Raw genomic sequence first — 26,088 nt, 5'->3', positions numbered from 1 at the left:
GTAGGCGCGTGCTTTCAGCCTGCTTGCTGGTCATTATGGAAGGTCTTCTCCCAGGAAGTTAGTATGGTCCAGTCAGGAGTCTGCTTCAACTCTTCCTAAGAGGATTGCTAAACCACACTGAGATACCTCTTTAATTGATTGATGGCTGATAAAAGTTTTCAAGTGGACATTTCTTCTGGCCTACTTGATGTATTCTAGTGAACTATGTCTTGAGCTTAGAGATTATAGAGATAAAAGAGTGATGAAGAAACTGTGATAAGTCCATTGTTTTAAATCACAATGAGGATGGTGGTATTTTTGAGCGGAGGTATTCCTATCACAGAAAAATATCAGTAAGCTAGCAAAAGCCACCAAAGACAGCTTATTGGACAGTTATTAGAGAATGGAGCCCCCAAATTGGACTTCAGCATAGCCTTGACCAACTTCAGGATTCCTATGATATTACATCATACATGTTTATGTCAGGGACCTCTTCCAAAAGTCTGACTCATCTCCCAGGCCAAGGAAGCCATGTCCTTATGTGAATTACACCCCTGCTGTCATCTCAGGGAACTTTTGCCAGCTCTGGTGCTGGGGAATGATTCCATTAGGCCTGGAAAAGCTATGTGGTATAATGGCAAGAGCCATGAGGAGCCCTGAACTCTGTCCTAGCTCTGTTGGTAATTAGCTATCATCCCAAGTGAGTGTTTTAACCAATCTGTGTCTTCTTTTCTTCAGCGGTTAAAAAGAAACTGTTTATACTTGGTGCAATGGTGCATGCCTGTTATCCCAGCAACTCAGGAGGCTGAGGCAGAAGGTCTGCAAGTTCAAGGCCAGTCTGGGCCATTTAGCAAGACTCTCTCTCAAAATTAAAAAAAAATAATTAAAGGTCTGGGGAAGTAACTCAGTGGTAAACACCTCTGAGTTCAATCCCCAGTACCCCCCCCAAAAAAAGAAAAAGAAATTATTGAAGTTGCTGATTTAGTCCCTTCCAGATTTAAAAATTAAAAATCTATTTCTTAGCTTCATGTTCAACAAAGAATCATTGTGGTTGTGCACATAATCTAATTTATAATTTTCTTCAGGTGTGAAAGGGATCATAAAGATCATTTAATTCAACCCCTTTTTCATACAGAAGTAGAAACCAAGACCTAGAGAGGAGAAGGAATTTGTTCAATTTGTGCAGAATCAGGGTTAGGGATCAGGTTTCTTGACTCCCAGTCCAATACATTTTCCACTACATTTATTTTTAAATCAAATTAATACATGAACATAGTTTAAAATATCAAAAAATACAGAAGAGCTTCTAAAAAAAAAACAATCGTACCCCATCTCTTTGTACCCCTAATCCCACTCCTCAGAGGCAACCATTTTTAACAGAGTCTGTTTTCAATTTGTCTGGTGATTACTTTTATATCTCTAGTATGTTTCTACTGCTATTTCTTGATTTATCCATTTTGGACCATATTTGTTGACTCTATGCTATAAAACCTAAGAATTTCACTACCTAACAATATTCCCAACCACCCTTTTCAACCACCTCCCTTTGTTTGATAATTTTTATGAGACTTTTTGATTCACTTTTGAAAATAGCATCCAGTAAAATCTGTATTTTTGGCATGCAGTTCTATAAGTTTAGGCAAATACATAAAATCATGTAACACCACCACAATCACTATATGGAACAGTTCAATCACCCCCAAGGAGTACCCTCATGCTGCCCTTTGAAACCAACTCCTCCCTTACACCCAGACCCTGGAAAACACTGATCTGTTTTATGTTCCCAGTTCTGCCTTTTCAAGAATGTTCTAAAAATGGAATCATACAGTATGCAATCTTTTGAGACTGTATTCTTTCACTCAGCATAAATTTTGATGTTCATGTATCATTAGTTCATTCTTTTGTATTACTGAGTAGTATTCCATTGCATGGATGTACCACAGTTTATGCATTCAATAGTTGAAGTAAATGTGGGTTTCCAGTTTAATAGTATTATTTTTGGTTATTCCATGGATCACTTTTAACTTGAAATCTTATACTTAATCCTCTGTATTTTATACCATCGTCTACTGCATATTAAGTACATCTTCCTTTTCAGCACAGTAAATGCTTTTGACTGATTTCAAAACGTGACACTGGTGTTTCTCTAGTTTTGGTTTTAGGTGGATTTGGGGATGTGTCTTTTCGTGGGGGTCAGAAAGCTTGATTAAATGCTATCCAGCAGCCCTATTGAGGGCTGCAGGCATTCTAAATGGCTCCTTTGGCATAGGGGACCTTCTCTAGTACCAGACGTGCTTGTAGCTGGGAAGAAATACATGTACTTTCTGTTCTGACCGTTGCTAACTCAGGCAGTAATTTTTGGGAAAAAGACCTTTCTTCATGTGGATTTCAGCTTTTGTCTGTCATGCTTTTTCTGTTCCAGCTGCCTTCACCAGCGAGCACAAAGCCACATTTCAAAAGAGACTGACAAATCATCCCCAGCTGCCAGAAGGAGGTTAGTTTTCTGTGTGTTCTGTGTCCCCTTCTCTGATAACCAACAGGTTAACTTTCCAAAGGGAACTGACAAAAGCAGAAATTGTCCTTTCACCCAAATGAAGTGGTTTTGCTCTTTTTTTGAAAGACGTGGACTTGTAATATTCTTCTCCATTCCTGCTCCAAGTTACACCAGGAAATACAGTGTAAATGATCACAACCCACCCTCTGCTTTTTGCAAGATTCACATTAACCATACCCTTTTTAAGACGTGCTTATAAGACTGAAATTATTTGTTTAATTAGCTAGTATGGTGTTTTCCCTCAATGAGTAGCCATTTAAAGGCTGAATGATGTCAGCCCTGGTCACGAAGATTTATGTGTTTTATATTCTGCTTGCATTTTGAACTGTCTTTGTATATGTTTTAGTTGTCTAGCACTTACATAGTATAGCAGGAGCGAGTCTAATGCCTATCACAGCAGTGTACACATAGTAGGTGTTCAGTAAGTGCCCTTTTAATTAAAATGATACAAAATAGTGTCATGTATACATACTAAAGTTCTCCATGTTAATGAAGTGACTAAGGGGAATGCAAACTGGTAAAAGTCTCCCACAGGGCAATTTGGTAAAATGTGCCAAAGCCTTAAGAATGTTATTGTTCTGTTATCCAGTGATTCTCTTTCTAAGGAATTAACCCTTTTTAAAAAATGCAATTACTATGTGTTAATCAAAAAATTTTTTCAGTATGTATAGTATGTCAAAATACATTCTACTGTCATGTGTAACTAATAAGAACAAATAAAAAGAAAAAAGAAAAAAATCATGTTAAAAGGGAGGAATTGCAAACTACCCTGATATAATTATTATACACTTTATATATTATCAAATTATCATAATATACCCCATTAGTATATGTAAACTTAAAAATAATAACTTAAAAATAAATAATTATAAATAATGAGAGATGCACTAAAAAATACTACAAAATTCAGTACAGCATCATTGAAAATAAAGAAAAAGTAGAAACATCTTAAGTTGTCCATACTATGAAATCCTAGGAAGTAACATTTATGTTATGGAATTCTACATAGTTATTTAAAATCATGTTTAGAAGAGTATTTAATGACATGAGGAAATGCTCAAATTAGTTGGGAGAAGGGAGAATATACAAATGAAAAAGGAATATGATCTCAAGTGTGTGTATATGAAGAAGAAAGAAGACTGGAAGGAAGGAAATAAATAGAAATAACTAGAGTTATCTCCATGGGAGGGACATGAATGATTTTCATTTTCTTCTTTTTGTCTTACTTTAAAATTTTAAGTTTATTTTTAATGTGAAAGAAATAAGTACTGCTTTTAATAGATAGAAGGCATATATTCATAAAAACCTAGTAACTAGATGTAGAATTGTTTCTCCATCCAAAGTAAAAAACAAACAACAACAACAAAAAGTTTCACATGCAGTGTGGACAGTCACATCAGTGTTCAGTTTCCAGAAAGACAAAACCCAAAAGTCTTTTCAGCTTTAAGTTCTCTGAGTCCCAGTTTGATATTGAAAGGCTAATGTGTTCATCCTTTTCTCTAATTCATTTTCACCCTTCCCCCTGTGCATCCCCACCCCCATTTTTAAAAAAAATATTTTTAGTTGTAGTTGGACACAATACCTTTATTTTATTTATTTATTTATATGTGGTGCTGAGGATGGAACCCAGTGCCTCACATGTGCTAGGCAAGCGCTCTACCACTGAGCCACAACCCCAGCTCCCCACCCCTTTTTAAACTGTCCAGATCTGTGGAACAAATGTTGAGCGAACTGGAAATAAATAAAATCCAATGGCTTTAAGATACCACAAAGCCCTCCCTTCCTGTGTACTAATGGCTCCCTGCCCATTATACTCCCCAGAGTAGAGTATAGCATGAAAACTGAACACGTTCAAAACAGAGAAAAACTTAGGAAGTCTGGAAAGATTGAGGCACACTTGTGTAACTCTCCCTCCTCTACTTTCTTAGCTTCATGTAGTATAAACCAATGGGATCCACTAGGGAAAAGAATTACTAAGTAAAAAACCAGTCATTGAAAGCAGACATGTTAAGAACTGTTCCTGGTTCAAAGAAGTCACAGAATCCTGGGCCTTTTAGAGCTGGAAAGAAAACATTCCAACAAGTAGAGGGTTCCTTCCAAATACCTGATACTTATGTTGATCCAAGTGTTAATTTGTAAAAAAAATCTACCAATGGACCCCATTTTATAGATGAGGAAACTGAACCTAAAAAGAGATTAAGAATTGTTTTAAATCACATTTTTTTGGCTATAAAGTTTGGACTAGTTTCTATGTCTTCTGGAGACTGTCAGGAGAAAAGGTGGATTTTTCTGGTATAATCTTTCACTCAGCTCTGGATATTCCAAATGCTTACTGTGCCCTTCTGCTTGAATGTTTTGCTAATAGCTCAAGCTCATGGGGTATAAAATCAAACTCATGGTATTCCCCTTGTTTTCCCGACATCCAGGATCTAAACCAGAGTCTGTTAGGTTTGTTTTTTCCCCCTTTGCTGGTGCTAGGGATTGAACCGAGGGTTTCACATATGACAGGCAAGCACTCTGCCACTGAGCTACATCCCCAGCCCTGAACCAGAGTCTGTTTGGCTTTTTATTCTCTTTTAACCCCCAGTCTTTTAACAAGTCCTGCCAATTTTCCTTTAAAAGATACCTCTAGATTTTACCCTGCTGACAAGACAACTCAACTGGTACCTTCTTTAGAAAACCCTTCTTGACTACTTCAGCCCATACTGTCACCTCTTTTCTGGCTTCATATACCACTTCTACTCTACATCACACAATTCAATTTAGCACTTGTCATCCAAGGGCAATTAGCAGCATTCTTTCACCCAAACAAGTACCTACTGAGTGTCTACTATTTACCAGGCCTTGAGATGGAGAATTCATTTTTCTTGTCTTCCCAACTAGATAGTAAATACCCTGAGCCAGGTGCAATGGGACACACCTGTAATGTCAGTGGCTTGGGAGGCTGAGGCAGGAGGATCACAAGTTCAAAACCAGCCTAGCAAAACTGAGGCACTAAGCAACTCGGTGAGACCCTGTCTCTAAATAAAATACAAAGTAGGGATGGGGATGTGGCTCAGTGATTGAGTGCCCCTGAGCTCAATCCCTGGTACCTGTCCCCCCAAAATACCCTGACAGTTGAGGCCACATCTTTATTCATAGCCTCTTAAGTATCCAGTCTAGGCAATATCGAAGATTTATTAATTCAAGAGCAGTACAAACACAAGGAATGTGTCACTAACTCATCAGTTGAAAAACTCTGGGGATACTTTAATCTGTGGTTATACCTCAACATCTCCAAAGCTACATGAGTATGATCCACTCAATCAACAAAGACCACATATTAAAATGTGGGGTTTTCACACCATACCTTAGAGCTAAGTGAGAAGATTTAATAACTAATCCAAAATGTGGAATTCCAAAAGTTAACTAGATTCTTCTTCCAGTAAGATGGAATAGATATGCTTTTCCCTATTCTTCTCATTAAGTACAACTCAAAACCCTAGACATTATATATACGATAAATACAATGAACATTGTATGCATGTATTGAAATGCACACTGTATCCCCATAAATATGTACACTACTAGTTACTAATCTTTTTTTAAAAAAAAGATGGAGAGAAGAAGACAGACTAGCCAAGAATCTCAGGACCCAAAAAATGACATTTTGGTGAGTTTCCTTGGGCTTTTTTAAATTTCAAATAGCCCAGACTGGCTTCTGGGGAAACCACAAATTTAAAAATCACCGAAGGGAGAATATTTTTAAAGCCCCAACAATTGCTTACTCTTTCTAAACAAAGGACAAAGACAGGAGCAACCTAGAAAAGAAAATTCTTAGACAAATACTACTCTATTATAGCCACACCACATGAAAATCTGTGCTTCCCCACCCCTAGGCATGCTAGCAAAAGCTGACCTGAACTTCTACACAAATCAGACAGTAAAAAGGCAACACCTCTCCTTTTTGTTGTTAGAGCATGTCAAAAGAAATCCACTAAGACAGGAGATTTAAATAAGATCCAGAGTCTCATAACATAATTTCCAAAATGGTCAATATTCAGTTGAAAATCATTCATCATACCAAGAACCAAAAGATCCCAAGCTGAATGAAAAGGACAGTCAATATATGCTAACACTAAGCATGTATTAGATGTTAGAATTATCTGACAAAAAAGTTCTTCAATGAGCATTTACATACATTTGAAGCCAATAAAAAGAAAACGCAGCTGGGCGTGGTGGCTCACGCCTGTAATCCCAGCAGCTCGGGAGGCTGAGGCAGGAGGATCTCGAGTTCAAAGCCAGCCTCAACAATGGCGAGGCACTAAGCAACTCAGTGAGCCCCTGTCTCTAAATAAAATACAAAATAGGGATGGGGATGTGGTCAAGGGCCCCTAAGTTCAATTCCCAGTACCAGAAAAGAAAAGAAAAGAAAAGAAAGAAAGAAAATGCAGTCTCAGCAAAGATATAAAAACACATAAAGAACCAAATAAAAGTTTTAGAACTGAGAAACACAATGACCAAAATGATATTTCAGTGGATCAACTGATCCAGCAAAAAATGGGAAGGATCAAAGGGAAAAAAATCAGTCAACTTGTTAATACATAGAGAAAAAAGACTGGGAAAATGAATGGAAGTTCAGGGAGCTGCAAATCTATTACAAAAGATGTAACATTCATGTCATTGGAGTCCAGAATGCCAGAAGGGTGGAGCTGAAAATTATTTGAAGAAATAATGCTGAAATTTTTCCAAATTTAGCAAAAGATATAAATCTATTGATTCAAAAAGTCGAGAAGCCAAAGAAGTCCACACTAAGACACATCATAGTCAAACTTCTAAAATCTAAAGAACGAAAAAAATCTTAAAAGCAGACAGAGGGGAAAAGATACTACTCACAGGGAAAGAATGATTTAAATGACAGTAGATTTCTCTACAAAAACTACATAGGCCTGAAGGAATTGGCACATTTTTCAAATGCTGGAAGAAAATAATTGAAACCCATATTCCACAAATATATCCTTTAGGAATAAAAGGGAAATCGAGACATTCTCATATGAAGGAATATTAAGAAAATCTGTATCAGATCTACACTAAAGAATAGCTAAAGGAAGTTCTCTAAATAGAACAGAAATTATAAAAGAATAAATCTTGAAACATCAAAAAGGAAAAAGAACACAACAGGCAAAAATATGGATGAATACAATGGACTTTCCTTTCCCTCTTGTGTCTTCAAAATTTTGTTTGATGGTTAAAGCAAAACTAGCAACACTGTGTGATGTGGTTCCAAATGTATGTTAAGGAAATATTTAAGACTCATAACTGGGAGATAAAGGGATATTAATAAAGAAAGGGTTTCTACAGTTCACTCAAACTGGTAAAAACAACACTATCAGTACATTGTGATAAGTTATGTATATACACTGTAATACCTAGAACAACCATTAAAAATCTATGCAGACACTCGAAACCCATTACAGATTAATCAGAGGGTAGTCCCAAAATATTCAAATATCCATAGGAAGACAGGAATATTCAAACAAAAAAACAGAAAACAAAAAAATAAACTGACATACTTAGACCCTAGTATATCAATAATTATGTTAAGTGTAAAAGGTCTAACTATACCAATTAGAAGGCAGATTGGCACAGTGGGCAAGAAAAAATGATTCAATGATATGTACTCTATAAGAAATTCACCTTAAATATAATGGTATAGGGAGGTTAAAAGTAAAAGGATGGGAAAATATGGAGCTGGGGTTGTGGCTCAGTGGTAGAGCACTTGCCTAGCATGTGTGAGGCACTGGGTTCAATCCTCAGCACCACATAAAAATAAATAAATAAAATAAAGATATTGTGTCCATCTACAACTAAAAAAATAAAAGATGGGAAAATATATGTTATAGACAATCATAAGAAAGCATGAATGTCTATATTAATGTTAGATGAACTTCATAAAAAGAAAATTACCAGAGACATAAAGGGACATTATATAATGATAAGATTCAATCCAGTAAGAAGATATAGCAACCCTAAATGTGTATGCACCAAACAAAGAGCTGTTTGTGAAGAAAAATATGTGAAGCAAAAACTGAGAGAACTGAAAGCAGAAACAGACAAATCTTCCATTGTCATTGGAGATTTCAACACTCTTCTCTCAACAATTGGTAGATCAACTAGACTGAAAGTCAGTAAAGAGATAGAACTCAACAATACCATGCACTATCAAGATATAATCAACATTTATAGAATACTCCATCCAACACCACCAGAAGACACATTCTTTCCAAGCATCCATGAGACATAGCCCATGGGGGACCACATCTTGAACCACTAAAAAAAGAACTAAAAAACTTAGAAGAATTGATATTGTACATAGTAGGTTCTATGACCATAATGGAGTTAAGGTAGAAATTAATAATAAAAAGGTAACAGGAAGATATCTAAACACTTGAAACTAAACAATATATGGGTCAAAGAGGAAGTCTCAGGAGAAATTTTTAAAATACATTGAACTGAATTGAAACTAAAAATATTCAAAATATGTATACCACAGCAAGAGCTGAACTGAGAGGGAAATTTATATTATCATACATTAATAAAGAGGAAAGGGCTCAAAGCAATAATCTAAGTTCCTGCCTCAAGAAACTAGAACAGTAAAATGAACATAAAGAAAGCAGGAAGAAGAAAATAATAAAGAACAGAAATCAATGATACTGAAAAGAGGAAAATAATAGAAAAAATTAGTGAAACAAAAATCTGTGCCGTTGAAAGAGCAATAAATTGACAGATGTTTACTAAGACTGATAAAACAGAGAGAAAAAACAAAGTACCAATACCAGGAAAAAATAATCCTTCAGACCCTGCAGACATCAAAAGGATAATTCTATATACATAAATCTAACAAGTTGGGTGAAATGGACCAATTTCTTGGAAAACACAAACTACCAGAACTCACCCAACATATTTATGCTTAGTAGCTCTATATCTACTTAAAGAAATTAAATTAATAATTTAGAAATCCTCCATACAGAAACCACTGGAGAATTTTACCAAACATTTAAGGAAAAAGTAATGCCAATTCTGTAGAAGTTCTTCCAGAAAACAGAAGTGGAGGGAATATTTCCCAATTCATTGTGTGAGGCTAATATTACTCTGGCACCAAAATAAGACAAAGATAGTGAAAGAAAGCTACAGACCAATATCACTCATAAATATAGATGCAAAAATTTGTAAAAATATTAACAAATAGAATTCTTCAATACAAAGTAATTACACACCGTGACTGAAGTGAGATTTATTCCAGTATGAAATTCTGATTCAATATTCAAAAATCAATTTCAATGACCATATTAACAGGCTAAAAAAGGAAAATCACATGATTATTTTAATTAACCCAGAAAAAGCATTTAACAAAATTCAACATCCATTCGTGATAAAATCTCTCAGCAAACAAGGAATGGAGAGGACCATCCTCAATTTGATAAAAAGCATTTACCCCAAAACCTATAAAACATTGTAATTTGTGATGAAAATCTGAATGTTTTCACCAAAAGATCAGGAAGAAGGAAATGATGCCCATTTTTAATGCTTTTATTCACTACAGTGCTAGAAGTTCTGGTCAGTACAATAAGGCCAGAAAAATAAATAAAGACATACAGATTAGAAAGGAAAAAACAAAACTTTCCGTATTTTCAGATGGCATCCTTGTTTATATAGAGAATCCCAAGGAAAGCATCTTTAATAGCAAGGTCACAATATACAAAATAAACTTTTACAAATCAATTGTAATTCTATATATTAATACATACTGAACATATTGACACCAAAATTAAAAATATACCTTTATAATTGCTCAAAAACTTAGGTGTAAATCTAACAAAACAAACATAAGATTTTTATGTTGAAAACTACAAAATACTAATGAATGAAATGAAAGAAGATCTAAATAAATGGAGAGGCATACCATATTTATGTTTTTGAAGACTCAACATAATAAAGACATCAGTTCTCTCAAAATTGATACACAGGTTTAACATAATTCCTCTGAAAATTCCAGAAAGACTTTTGTAAAGTTTTATCCAAAAATTATACAGAAAGTCAAAGGAACTAGAATGACTAAAAACAATTTGAAAAAGAATAAAGTGAATGGAATAAGTTGACCCTATTATACATCTGCAGTAATCAAGATTATATGGAGTTGGCAGAGGGATAGACACATAGACCAGTAGAATAGCAGAACCTAGAAGTAGATCCACATAAATATGACCAACTATTTTTTTAAAGTACAAAGGCAATGGCGTAGAAACCATAGCTTTTTAAAGAAATGGTTATGGAGGAATTTCTTATCCATGGGGGCAAATAGGGTTTCTTGTAGTAGTTAAGATTCTGCAGAGAAACAGAACAAATAGAATGTATGTATATGAGGGGAAGGAGAAGAGAGATTGATTGATTGATTTTAGGGAATTGGCTTATGGAATTATGGAAGATGGCAAAATTCAAAATATGTAGGGTAGGCCAGCAGGCTGGAGACCCAGGGAAGAGTTGATATTGTGGTCAGAGTTTTAAGGCAATTGGCTGGGACAATTTCCACTTCCTTCGCAATTCCCACTTCCTTAAGCTCTTCAACTGATTGGACAAGGCCCACACATTATGGAAGGTAATGTACTCCACTCAAAATCTACCAATTTATATATGCTAATCTCATCTCAAAAATACCTTCACAGCAATGTCCAGATATGTTTCACCAAATATCTGAGTACTATGGCCTGGCTAGGCTAATATATAAAATTAGGCATCACAAATCTCAACTTAAGTCTCATAACTTTAAATAAAAATTATCTCAAAATGGATCATGAACTTTAATGTAAGAACTATAAAACTTTTTAAAATAAATATGGAGAACACCTTCAGAATGTAGGATTTGGGCAAAAAGCTCTTAGACTTGATGCCAAAAGCACAATACACAAAAGAAAAAAGCAATAAAATGGACCTGATCCAGTTTTTGAAATGTTATCACTTTTGCTTTGTGAAAGACCCTGTTAAGAGATGAAAAGACAAGCTACCGGATGGCAGAGAATATTTGCAAACCACAAATCTGCCTAAGAGTCATATCTAAAATACAAGAAGAACTTTTTTAAAACTCAAGAGCACAAAATTTCAATTAGAAAATTGGCAAAGAACATGAAGATATGTTTTACCAAAGAGGAAGTATGGGTGGTAAAGACATGAGAAGATGTTTGCCATCATTAACTATTAGGGAAATGTGAATTAAGATCATAGGAAATATCACCACACACCTATTCGAGCAGCTGAAATAAAAAACAGTGACAATACCAAATGCTGACGAGAATGTTGAGAAACCAGATCTCTCAAACATTGCTGCTGGGAATGTGAAATGCTACAAAAACATTCTGGAAAACATTTTGGCATTTTCTTACAAAACTAAACATGCAATTACCATAGGACCTAGTAATCACACTCCTGGGCATTTATCCCAGAGAAATGAAAACTATGTCCACACAAAATCTCATACATGAATGTTTATAGCAGCTTTATTTGTAAGAGAAAAGAAAAACTAGAAACTATGCAAATGTCCTTTGATAGGTGAATAGTTAAACTATGGTACAGTTAAAGGAATGGACAACAACTTTGATGAACTTCAAAGGTAGTATCTTGAGTGACAAAACTATTTGCACAATGTCTGCCTCTGGCTCCCTCATCATTGCAAACATTCTAGGCTCAATTCCTTAGGATTCAAAAGAAAATTTGGCAAAGAGAAGCACCCCAGGTGATTTCAATTTTGTGGCAGTGTATGCGAAGTGTTGATCTCTAAGGCAATATTTCTTAAGTACTATCATGCCCCATCTACAAGACACACATACACACACATTTCCAAGATGACAGAATTTCCATGCAATAGGACTCCTGCCCCTTGACTCATTTTCTAAGATGAAAGATAAAGACATACTGAGCTGTGCTCTGATGAGGGAGTGGGTGATGGTTGATAGCAATACAGAGGAAAGAGTAGCAGGGGAAAGAGAAAGATAAGTCCACAGAGATGCAGGGAGAGGACTGTTTCCACCTGGGCTCCAGCATTATGTCTGTGGCCTTGGCCATTCCAGTGGCATGTGACTTACCCCTTTCCCATCTGCAGCCCCAACACAGTCTCACAACCAACGCAGAAGTATTTCTTCCTTAGGGAGCCCTTGCCAGACCCCATGACTAGGTTAAATCCCTTATGTCCTACCTTTTCTATACTGGGGAATGAACTCAGGGGCACTTAACCACTGAGCCACATCCCCAGCCCTTTTTATACTTTATTTAGAGACAGGGTCTCACTGAGTTACTTAATGCCTCACTAAGTTGCTGAGGTTGGCTTTGAACTGGCGATCCTCCTGCCTCAGCCTCCTGAGCCACTGGGATGACAGGCATGTGTCACCATGCCTGGCGCTTCTGTTGTACATTCTTACACTACCTTTGTATCATTTATTGCTACTACAATCGCACATTTTTTAGATTAACTATTTACTGTTAAATAATGATATGTGACTTATCATTCTGTGTCTGTTTCCCACTCGGGACTATAAGTTTCATGAAAGTAGGAAACCTGACTTAATTCCCTTTTGTTTATTCCCAGCACCTACCCCAAAGGTGCTCAGGACGTGATTGTTGGCTGAGTGGAGAGAGGGTAGCAAGACCCTGACTCAATTAAGCATACTGACTCAAAGTCATATTAAGGAAAATAAACTTTGATTTGTATTCATTTTCTCTCTTACAAAATAAGAAAATCATTTTCTATCCCACTTATTATGTAGAGCAAAGTAAATAGGTATGGGGATGTCCTGGAATAAAAAAAAGTATTATTCATCTACACAGGCCAATGATAGTAAAGCAATACCTCGGAGTCTGGAGGCCCATTATACATTCTTTAAAATAGGGAATTTCAAGCCCTGAAATGGTGCATATAAAATGGTGGCTATTTAGTGCTCGTGTATCCATCATTGCAAGGGGTGGGTTTTTTTCCATCCACCAAGGATTCCTTGAAATCAGTTAGTGGTTGGTGGAAACATTAGCTAGGTCTGAACACTGGTATGTATCAAAAGTCATGGTTTCCATTACCTGTATTTATTTCCCCCAGTGGAAAACTGAGTTGAACAAGTACAAAGGATTCAAGAGGAGACTCCACTTCAGACTTCATTCTTAAGGCCCAAATGCTGATCCTCATACTTCTACAGGTTTCCCAGTCCCTGTCACTCATATTTGGAGCCCTCCCTGTCAGTGAACTAGGAAGCACAGATTCCTCCAGTGGGAGAAATGGAGAAGGGGTGCATGTTACAAGAAGGTACATCTCAGGGACAAGTCCAACTTTCACACATCACACATCAGCTTGCCTTTTCTTCTCAATATGCCAAAGACTCAGCCCCAGGCCACCAGAGCTCCCCCCACATGCTCACTCCAGTCCCTTAAAGGGACACAAGGTCCTTTCTGGCTGAGTTCCACACTCAATCCCCAAGTGACAATGAAAATCACTCTCTTCACAGCCACCTGACACCCAAGTTATTGCCCAACCCTCCCTGTTCCCACACCCAGTGTTGCTTGAATTAGCTTTTCTCCCTGGATGCCAACTAAATCAGCTTGCCCCCAGCTCCTTTTCTGTTTTCTGCTGCTCTTGATTGAATCAATCCCTTCTCCCATGTTTTTCCTTCTCACTTCCTTGAGTTTGTGTTTTCTTCATCCTTAAGTAGTCTCTGGGCTCCCACCTTCCCTTTCCATCATGTTCGGGTCTGATCCTTTTCTTCCTAGTGCTCTCGCCCCGCATCAGTCCTGGTCCTGCTCTCTATCCTGGTCCTTTACCCGCCAGGAATTTGCAGTGGATTCCAGAAATCACCTTAGTCTCCACTGCACACAGGTGCTAACTCCAGAACACACAGAATAGGGAAGAGGTTCGAGAAAAAACAAAAGTGTGGATATGTACTTATTCCTCCTACCTGTGTTTTGGTACTTGTTGATGACTGTAGATTACAATCTATTACGTATTTTTTAAAGAACTAGAAGACAAGAATCTGAAGTTCACCAGCACACACAAAAAAATGAAAAATGTTTAAGGAGATGGAAATGATAATTATCCTAATTTGACTATTATACATGGCATACATGTATGGAATTCTCACACTCCGTAAATATGTACACTTTAAAAATAATTAAAAATTAAAAGTTTTAAAGTATAAAATACAAATATTACCAAGATTTTTATCAGTGCATTTTAATTATACAGATGTCATTGCGACATATCCATACATGCAAACAACATTCTTTGATCCTACTCACCTCCCCCCACCATTACCCTCCCTTCACATCCTTTCTCCCCCTCCCCCATTTTACAAAGTTTTAAGGTGAGAGTAGTTTTCAGCAAAACAGCTAGAGCTGGTGGTAGCTAATCAAAGCATAACCAAAGAAAATCTATTCGAGGACATTTTATAACAGTTTTTGTATATGAAACTTATTGAAATTCCTCCAAGAAAGACTTCAAGTACCAGAACTTTATAAATTGTGCTTTCTACAGTCAACCACATCTTTTCTAAGTGGGGAGGAAAACTGTCCCAGTTCATAAAAACAAGAAATATGTTCACAGTTGCTTTCTTCTACATGAGACTTGCCTCCCCGCCCCCTGCCACACTTTTATATCTTGGAGGTTAAGAAAGGAGAAGGAAAGAATCACAACCTTTATTTTAATCCCCATCCCTTCCCCACATGCCTGCCTCATTGAAACCTGGCAACTAAAAAATAACCTGAGAATGCCTGAGAAACATGACAGAGGCCATCCGAAGAATCATGGGAATGAAGTGAAAGATAATGGGACGTTGGCAAATGTCTGGTGGGCACGCCCCTCCCCCTTAACTATTTTGTGTGCTGTGCCTGGGCCCTCTCTTCCCGAAATGGTTCAAGAGAACTGAGGATTTCGAGGGTTTATCCACATGGCTCAGTGGAAGAGCACTTGTCTTGCATGGATGAGATCCTGGGTTCCATCCCCAGCATCACAAATAAAATAAAGGGGTACCCTTCCTGAAGTATCTGGGCCTTAACAGGGTCTGCAGGAAGAAGCTTCATGAGAGAATTTATGGTTTCTTTGGGGATAGAATAAACTCTGGAGTCCACTGGGCCTGGCCTCAAGTCCTAGTCACTCACTAGGGTGTGACCTATGTGGGCAAGTCATCTAAACTTCCTGGACCTCAGTTTCCTCCCTTCTGGTAGCGTGTAGTAACAATGTCCACCTCGGTGAAGCTTAAACTGAGTGAGGCCCAGAAACCCCTAAGTACAGTGCCTGGCATATTGTTAGTGCTCCACAAACATCAGTGAAGAGAAGGAGGAAAGAGAGAAAGTGACAAGATGACCTTGGATTCCCCTGAAAAGAACGGACCTGCCTACCATCTCTCTCCTTCCCCTGCCACTGCTTTTCATAGCCCAATCCCAGGGCTGCCTTGTGGCCCCTCAGGTTTAATGCTGGGACTTTGTTTCCCAACTCACAGGTGTGCTGTACTGGGCACCTGGGTGGAATATCACTGTCCCCTTCCTGCAATTACCAAATGACTTTAAGGATATGACTGTGCATTTTCCCCCCAAATGAAGCCTGTGCTTGTATTTGCTCACAGCAAATTTTAAAATATAGAAGATGATGAGCTTGTTTACTAAATAAATATGGAGGTTTGGATCCATTTGTCATCTCCTCCCTCAAAGATGCCCTTTACCCCTCCCCTGACTGTGGGCTTCAAAAACAGGGCGGGCAGTGGGGTAGGAAAATGCGAGTTGTTGGTCTTCTTGGACCCACAAATTATTTACAGAGCACAGGATTTACAGTCAGGAAGGATTTTTTTTTTTTACAGAAATGGGCAAATCCTAGATACTCTCTATGTATACAAACCTCCTTTCCAACAGTTATGAAAGGACATTTTAAACTTTAAATGAGAGCCCTGTTCACAGTACATTCTCAATACCAAGTTCCATCAAAACATCATATTGAAGGGGAGGAAGGAGGTCACATGGAATTGCCACCTTTGTGTCCCAACTTTTCCCCAATAATGCTGTGACTCAGGAAGTAGGCAAAGCGCCTTTCTTTGCAACCCTGGTTGTCCCCCTCAACTCCTTGTGCATCTGGTGTCTAAGCATAAGCTAGTAACAAGTACCGAGGAATAGAATTCAACCCAAGGTCAGGTCAACTTGGACACTTCCACATGGAAGTTCAAGTTTAAATGCTACCCTCCACAGAAGTAGTCCCCTTCCAACAACTGTTCTCCACCAGCTACCTAACCAGCTGCCCTTAGGCCAAAATTACTCCCACCTCAGGGTCTCTACCTCAGGACATTATAAACACACTCCCTGGGGCTCATTCGCTGACCCATTAGCTGGGCAATTTATAGATAGCCCTCATTCTCAGCACATGTGGAATGAGATAAAGCAGAGGTTTGCTGAGTCAGACCCCAATACCAGAGCCAGCCAGAACTGCTGTGAATATGAAACCAATCAACAAGTTACATGTGTTAGAAAGGTCTGACTTCATGGCTCCCTTTAAAATGATTTTTAAAATTTAAATTGCATCATGAAGGGTACAATCTTTTTTCCAATTCCTTGTTTTTATTTGGTGGTAATGGGGGATATTTTTGCCTGTTTTGTGTGTCATTTGCAGAATTTGTGGGTAACAGGAGTTTGGGTGTGAAATCAAGGCCAGAAGCTCATAGAAAACAAAAGGTAAAGAATCGAGGATTCAGAATCCAAATCACTGTTGCTTCTGTGGTGAGAGATTGTCACACAGACAACTAATTAGATGTTTATTAATTTTCCAGCAGTGTAGTGTGAAAATCAGCACATGAAATAAAATATTTAACGCCCAGGAAAAGCCAAATGCATATTCTGCTTGTGGGTTCTTAAGTGGTATTTTTATGGAAGGAAGTCTGATTTGAAACAAATGTCAGAACAGAAGTTGAGTTTATGAAGGGCACTGAGAAACCATGGCACATAAGGTTTGAAAATGTTGCCCATAAAAAGCATAATCCTCAGCCCCAGATCCTTTGAATGTCAGCATGCACATTCAGCGTTCATGCTCATTCACCTGTGTGTACAGGTGACTTTATTCATTGGCAACTCTTTCACAGTAAAATCTGGTAGTCACATTGCTTATACGGTGCTGAATTAAAAATGGAAGCTGACTGGTGTATCCATTGTCTGGCACCACAGTTCAGTTTCAGGACAAGAAGGGAACCTCAAATTGATGGATATATTATATCTGGATATCCCTGGAGGAGCTTCCAGGGACTGGCATTAGAATGAAGCTCTGTTTTCTGCCCCAGCTGAGAAAGTCAGGTGTTCTGAATCCAAAGTGGGGATGCCCCCCCCAAGCTACTGTCTGGGTATCTTGATGTGGCATGTGACCTTTGCAAAAGGAAGGAGAGAGTTAGAGTTGGCTACAATCCAAAGCCAGGGGACACCCCCAAGGCAGATGTCATGGAGGCAGGAAAAGTTTGCCACCACTGTCATTTCTGTCTCTCCCTTCCCGGATGCCTACCCGCCGTCTCTCTTTTTTCATTCACTTGTACATACATTCCTCAAGTATTTACCGAACACCTATTTCAGGCATGAGCCAGGGCAGGAGTACACAGAAGACGTTTGTTTTCTCCTCTCCCTCTCAATGGATCTTCTCTCCTGCTCTCTCTCCCCATAATTCAGTGGTAACAGGGGTGGATGCAGGAATATCCAAAATTCGTCCCTGTAGGACACATCTGCGCCAGGAATTTCCAGCAACCCCCCAAGGAGAGTGGCAGATTGATGGCACTCTAGTTGGGACTAACCAGGGAGTGGAGGGAGGTGGGGGCAGAAGGAGCCCTGCAGCCAGGCTGTCTGCCTGCGCCTATTCTATAGCTTCCATTTATGGGACCCTTGCTCTGTGCCAGTTCCTGTACGTGCAGATTCTCATACCTTCTTCAATCTTCCAGTCCTATTAGGTTGCTGTTGTTAACAAATGTTCCCTGTTTTATATGAGGAAACTGGAACCAGGAGGGGGAAGTGACCTGCCCAGGGTCACACAGCTAGGAAGTGACAGAGCTCCAATTCTAGTTCAGGTCTGTATATCTAATATATTTGAGGGTTTTAAGCGCTAGGGCATAGAAATGATAGTCTAGTAGCTCAGAGACTTTGGTGCCTCAAGAGAGACCCAGAATGAAACTGCACTGTTTTTATTAGCTATGTGACCTTGGATGTTATTTTCTAAGCATTGTTTTCTTCTTGTGTAAAAGAGGGCAATGCTTATAATAGCAATAATACCTCTAGGGTTCTCAGGATCGTTAAATGCAACAATGAAACTGGGTACTGTGGCACATTCCTGTAATTCCAGCAGCTCGGAAGCTCAGGCAGGAGGATTGTGAGTTCAAAGGCAGCCTCAGCAACTTAGCGAGGCCCTAAGCAACTCAGTGAGACCCTGTCTCTAAATAAAATATAAAATGGCTGGGAATGTGGCTCAGTAGTTGAGTGCCCCTGAGTACAGTCCCCAGTACCAAAAATAAATACATACATACATACATAAAACAATGAATGTAAAACTGTTCAGTTCCTGACATAAGTGCTCAATCACTGTTAGTTATGATTTAAAATATTACTGTTTCTATCCCCAGCACCCTGACATTTTAAGAATTCAGATGTGGGCTTTTTTCTTAATTTTTTTATTAGTGCATTATAATTATACATAATAATGGGAGTTGTTATTATATATTCAAACATACACATGATCAGATGTGGTTTAGATGTAAGAAAGAGCCAGATACAATGGTGCATGCCTGTAATTCCAGTGACTCAGAAGACTGAAGCAGGAGGATTCCAAAGTTTGAGGCCAGTAGGGCAACTTAGGGAGACCCTGTCTCAAATTTTGAAAAATCAGAAGTACAGGGGATATAGCTCAGTGGCAGAAAACTCCTAGGTTCAATCCCCCCTACTGCAAAAAAAAAAAAAAAAAAAAAAAAAAAAAAAAAACCTTAGATGTTAAAAATAGAAGAAAAAGGGCTGGAGTTGTGGCTCAGTGGTAGAGCACTTGCCTAGCATGTGTGAGGCACTGGGTTCGATTCTCAGCACCACATATAAATAAATAAATAAAATAAAGGTATTGTGTCCATCTACAACTAAAAACAAAAAATAGAAGGAAAAAAATAGATGTAAGCAAGAAAATAGATTAAGAGCTTCTAAAAGGTGCCCTGAATGCTGTTTCCATATGCAGTTTAGCTAAATTTCTATGTTCAACAATAATTTCATCCATAATTAACACTGGTTGAGCATTTATATGTCAGGAACTATACTAAACAATTCCACACTCATAGCCTCATTAATAATCACAACAAATTTATGAAGTATTATTGTTGTAATATTATTCTCATTTTACAAAGGAAGAAAATGATGCTTAGAAAGTAACACCCATGATTACCCAGCTAGTGGAAAAAACAGCACTTTCATTCCAGTCTCTCTTGACACAACAAAATCAGCCCACCAGGACCTCATTATCTGCAAAATTCTTCCCCTAGACTTTCTCCTCACCCTTTTTCTGTCCCTCTAAATTGCACCCACTTCTGTCCCAAGAGGTAAACTATGTCGCTGTCTCCTCCATAAACTTTCCTTTCCTCCTCACAAAGATTACTTCTTATCCGCAATATGCAGTCAGCCAAATCTAGAAGTCCCAAGGACGTGCCCATATAGGGGCACTCAGAAGCAGAATACTACTAGTACTAAGTTGCCAGCCACCCTTGTACATTCAAGGAAACTTAAGAAGAGAGTCCAACTCTCACCCCTTGTACTTAGAAATAATAAATCTACATAAATGTTTTTTAAAAGATACCTCCCACTTCAACAATCTCCCACAGGCAAAATCTCTAAAAGAGGCTTAAAGAGAAGTTGTTCTGCTTGAAAATCAGGTTATTTTATAAATAATGTTAGGGTGATCCCTTGAACTGGGCATGGTGGTACACTCCTGTAATCCCAGTGACCTGCGAGGCCGAGGCAGGAGAATGGCAAGTTTGAGAGCAGCCTGGGCAACTTAGAGAGACCGTGCCTCAAAATAAAAAACAAAAGGCACTGGGGATATAGCTCGGTGGTAAAGCACATCTGGGTTCCATCCCCTTTACCACTCCTCCCACACACAAAAAAGGGCGATCCTTTTGAGAGTGTTTTAAGACTTAGATCACTAGTGAAGGTGTATTTCAAATTCATGTTCCCTGACAAACACAATCCTTCCTATTTCTTTAGTTAGCTCTTCCCCACCTAGTTCCATAGCACAACCACCGAAGAGCCATGGCAGCTGCCATTTTGTGCCAAGAGTCTCTTTCCATTTTCCAAGCAAGGGAAGGATAGGGAATGTCTGACTTACTTCCCCATCCCATATGGGGTCATGCCCTTTGAGGACTTATTCTATTTCAGCTTCTACCTCTAGGCAGTCAGAAAAATGAATCTGAATAACCCATAGAATGAGCACCTGCTTCAGTCCTTGCCCCAATGTTGAACATGCTAATCCCTGGATTTAGAAGAGGTTCGCCTTCCACACAACACAGCCAGGCCCTTCTAATGGACCAGCGCTTCTGGTTTAATACCCCAGTCTTGATTTCTAACAGGTGGGTGCCACAGTTGTTCAGCTCTTATTATGAGCCAAGTTCATGGCTCAAATAATATAGGATTCTTCATAAAGAGGCTAAGAAACCACCAGATGGTATTACTGGGGGAAATAAGCTCAATTCCTTTCTCCAGTACCTCAAGCCAGTGGTTTCAACTAGGAATAAAGAACACCTCAGTCCTGCTGTTTTCTTCAATCTCACTAAGTGGGTTCTTTCTTTTAAAACGAGTACTAAAAGTCTATAAAAACCTACTGTCAGAGCACAAGGGCTGCCTAGCTCTGGCCATGTAAAACATGGCGCTAATGGAAAGTCACCCACTGACTACGTCATTGGTTATCTGTATTCCCCTGCACCCCCGACTCCCATCTGGACTCTGCCTACAGTGTCACAAACATCCAGGTTTGCTAGGTGAAGACCAGCATTTTTTTCAAAGACATGATGAAATCAGAGAGACACAATCTCTGTCCTCAGGGTGGAATTAGGAATATGTGATTCTCCACTTCTGCAATATTTCTAAGACTTCAAGAATGTGCGGTACCCTTTATTCCATCAGGAAGATTTACTGGGTGAGATGGCAGGACATTCTTCATACTTTGGAGTTGCCATATCTGGTGGCTTTGTGCAAAAGCCATACACATTTCCCTTGTCAAAATAGATTAGGAGAGCCTGAATATACCATGTGTCCCCAGGTTCATCATATTCTAGATATGCATGAAGCTTATGGAATAAATGATGTGCATATTGAAATAGGGAATGGCAGTTTGCTCTCACAAAGTCTAAAATATAAGGGGTGATACCATACAAATGATGATCTAGAATGATCTACGCTAAGTACCTCTGAATTTCTGTCCCTTATTTATTACCTCTTTTTTTCCCTCTATCTCCCTTCTTAAAAAGCTATTAGCTTCGCCACGTCCCCCATCACCCTAGACCCCAATGTCTAAACAAACTTTCCCTCTTTTATTTTTTATTTTTTTAATTTTTTTTGGTACTGGGGATTGAACTCAGGGGCACTTAACCACTGAGCCACATCCCCAGACTTTTTTATATTTTATTTAGAGACAGGGTCTTGCTGAGTAGCTTAGTGTCTCACTTTTGCTGAGGCTGCCTTTGAACTCACAGTCCTCCTGCCTCATCCTCCAGAGCCACTGGGATTGTAGGCATGTGCCACCACACCCAGCTCTTTGCTTCTTTTTTGAACATTTTCCCTGTGTTTACTTTCTACTTATTGGTGTATACCAGAAAGAAAATTCTGGAAGCTCCATGAGCATAGTGCATACTTCTCATCTTGTCTTTGCCATTTACTTAGCCTTGTGTGTTTAGTGAGTTTTCTCACGTTTCTGGTTCTCAATTTCTTCTTCCACAAAATAACTCTAGTAATAATAGTTCCTACACACAGAGTTACAATGAAGATTAAAGCGAGATACTGCACACAGAGGCCTTGACCCAGTGCCTCCATAAAAGTTCATTTCCTTCCTCCCTTCTGCAGGGGAATCTCAGTTTCCACAATCTGCAACTACTCTCTGAGGAGCAGCCTTATCTAGTGCATGGACTCAGTTTTTGTCTTTGTTCCCATCACATAAAAGTAAAAAAGAAAAATTTTAAAGTGGTTTTGTTTTTTTGTACCAGAGATTGAACCAGTAGCACATAACCACTGAGCTGTTTTCCCAATCCTTTTATTTTGAGACAGGGTCTTGCTAAGTTGCTTAGGACCTCGCTAAGTTGCCAAGACTGGCCTTTAAACTCGTGATCCTCCTGCCTCAGCCTCCCAAGCCACTGGAATTACGGGCTTGTGCCATCACATCCAGCTGAATTTTTTGAGGGCACATGGAAAAGTTCTTCATCTCTATACAAGACAAAATATTCAGGTTTCAAAATATCCTGATGGCTTATTTACCCTGAACTTTCTTCTGCTCTTTCACTACTGAGGACACTCCAACTTGGTGGAAGGTGGGCCATTTGGGAAATTAAATGGTCCTTCCATATCGCCATATACTGATACAAGAGTGTTGGGATGGATTTAAGCACTGGTGACTAGGCCTGAGGAATTGCTGTTTGGGTGAAACAGGGAAGGTTCATAAACAGGTGCACAGAGTTGGAATATGGGGATCATCTGGTCTTCTGGGGAATGACTGTCCTCCCAGGGTTGAGCATCTCTGTGCTGTCCTGAGTTTCGGCAGTGGAGTCTTCCATTCTAGAGTATTTGTTTTCCACCTAATCAGTCTCCACTTTTTGGGAAGGCACAAACTGCACACTCAGCTGGTGTCTCACTGGGTCTATCCCCTCCAGTATGTGATAAGGGCCTCCTATGAGAGCTGAGCTTCCTCTTGTCATTTTCAAAGTTTAGTCTATTCTAGAAGGTTTCATTCCCGCCCCTCAGTGCCATCTTACAGTTTCTCTCAGCTTTCCCCAGCAATGGAAGTTGCTCCCAGAGCCCCTGTGTGCTTTGCTCTGCTCCTAAATAATGCACCCATCAGACAGCAAAGCAGATCTCCCCATGCATCTTGTACAGTAGTCCATAGGCCAAGCTACCTCAGGACTTTCCCTTCCTTTCCCAATGATTGACTCATAATAACGTCTTGCGATGGTGTATGCATTGTAAAGGGGAGAGAAACTGAGCAGGCTGGTGGAAGAGCCTGAGGCCCAGATTGACTCACCCAACCTTGATCTTGGCCAAGACTCTCTGCCCTTCTGGGCCCTTATTTCCACAGCTTTAACATGTGACACCTGCCTTTGGGGACTTTATAAGATAGCTGCAAGCATTAGGAGGGAAAACAGAAGGAAGTATACTCTATTGGCAGGGGGAATCTCTGTACAAATCAAAGATATCCAAATTAAAGTAAACAGGCTATATTTTTGAGAGTTGATGCCATACATGACCCAGATATGTTCAAACAAGCTTTTTAAAAATCCCTGAATTTGGGCTACCTGGCATGTGTGAGGAAACTAGGTTCGATCCTCAGCACCACATAAAAATAAAATAAGGGCTGGGGAGATAGCTCAGTCAGTAGAGTACTTGCCTTGCAAGTACAAGGCCCTGGGTTCGAACCCCAGCACTGCAAAATAAATAAATAAATAAATAAAAATAAAATAAAATAAAGATATTATATCCATCTACAACTAAAAATATATATTTTAAAAAGGTCCCTCAATTTTATAATGGCTTAAAACATTTCAAAGAAACATAATACATTTATTTTATTTTATTTTTAAATAATTTATTTATTTTGGGCATACTGGGGATTGAACCCAGGGGTGCTCTACCACTGAGTCACATCCCCAGCCCTTTTCATATTTTATTTTGAGACAGGGTTTCACCAAGTTGCTGAGGTTGGCCTCACACTTGCAATCCTCTTACCTCAGCCTCCACAGTTGCTGGGATTCCAAGCGTGAGCCAACATGCCCAACTCAAAGAATCCTATTTCTAAAGGTCATTGCTATTATTCCTTTCTAGATAAAACAGAAGATATTTATGTTTTTGAGAACTTGCCCTACAGCTGTGGTAGGGCCTCCACAGACTGTCATTCCAAGGAGCAGAGCCCCCAACCTCTTCAAAGCAGGGCAAGAAGGCTATAAAGAGAAGCCCACTGTGGGGCTTTCAGAAATCATGCTGCTTAGAAAAGCCATCTCAACCCCCGTCCTTCAGAGTTGGGCAGTATGCCCCATTCTGAGTATTTGCCTCTATGTCATAACACACTCTCCCTTCTTCCCTGCCACCTTCCCCTTGATATTGCCACCAGTACACAGTTACATCCAGCTACAACAAAAACCAAGTCCCTGTTAGGTAGGGTGATGTAATCTTCTATGTATCAGATTTAGAGGCTGTGGGCATCGAGGACATCAAAAGACTTTCAAGAGAAGACCTACATAAATAAACTGTGCATACGTGCAAAGTGTATGCATGTTTGTATTCCCAGCATGTGTTCATAATAAAGGCACTAATCTATGTGCCTATCTGTCCAACACACACACACACACACACACACACACACACACACACACACACACACAGCATTCAGTGATAGAACCTTGTACATAGGACAGGTTATTCCCTCTCTAGCCACCCTGACAAGTGATCACCCAGCCTCTACCCAAATGCCTACAGGGAACCAAGGGAACTTAATTTCCACACCAGATTTCTCCATCCATTTTTGAGCAACTTTTAGGATTAGGCCCGTCTGCCTCATATTATTCTAAAATCTCATGTCCTAATTCTGTTTCTGCTAGAGGTATCAAAGAGCAGCGCCAACAGCCCTTATGATGGGCTCATTTCTTTCTTTCTGTCTCTGTTCCTTGTTGTCTCACTATCTTTCTACTGCCACATGGAATTTAAGGTTGGAGCAAGACGTAGAGTTGGGACCTTAAAAGTTGGGGGCTCTTGCCTCAGGAAAGGGATATGTGTGTCCTCAATTTGTTGGGAAAATATGTTTTTGAGTTTTCTAGGTACAAAGTTCCACAGACTGGATGGGTTGAAATAACAGAAAGTTGTTATAGTTCTGGAGGCCAGAAGTCCAAGATCAAGGTTTCAGCAGGGCCATGCTCTCTGATGGCTCTAGGCAAGCCTCAAATATCTAATTCTGATATTTGTCAACACTCCTTGGCTTTCCTCATAGATATATCAAGTCATATGGCCATAGTCTCCTTGTCTTTACATCTTCCTCACTCTGTCCACATGTCCATCTCTGTGTCCAAATTCCCCTTTTTTGTAAGAACATAAATAATATGGGATTAGAGTCTACTATAATGGTCTCATATTAGCTAGATAACCTCTGCAAAGAACTTATGTCCAAATAAGGTCAATTATAAGGCACTAGGGGTTAAGACTTCAACACATCTTTTTCGAAGGGACACAATTACATACATATACATATGTAGTCAAGTAATATAAATATAAAGACTTGGCCCTTGAGAAAAATTTCAAGAAAATATCACTTATTCTTA

The 26,088-nt window shown here is 39.0% G+C and overlaps 1 protein-coding gene across 1 annotated transcript in view; it reads left to right on the top strand.

The window, feature by feature from the left end:
* The first annotated feature begins 2,407 nt into the window (after positions 1-2,407).
* Plac1 (placenta enriched 1) overlaps positions 2,408-26,088 on the top strand; it is a 34,432-nt gene continuing 10,751 nt past the window's right edge. The window contains exon 1 of the mRNA XM_047535136.1: positions 2,408-2,473. The gene's annotated coding sequence lies outside the window, so the exon portion shown is untranslated. The remainder of the gene's footprint in view (positions 2,474-26,088) is intronic.

Source organism: Sciurus carolinensis, chromosome X, assembly GCF_902686445.1.
Source record: "Sciurus carolinensis chromosome X, mSciCar1.2, whole genome shotgun sequence".
Classification (NCBI taxonomy): Eukaryota; Metazoa; Chordata; class Mammalia; order Rodentia; family Sciuridae; genus Sciurus; species Sciurus carolinensis.
The sequence above is the reverse complement of the archived record's forward strand: the minus strand, read 5'-3'. Positions and strand labels throughout refer to the sequence as shown.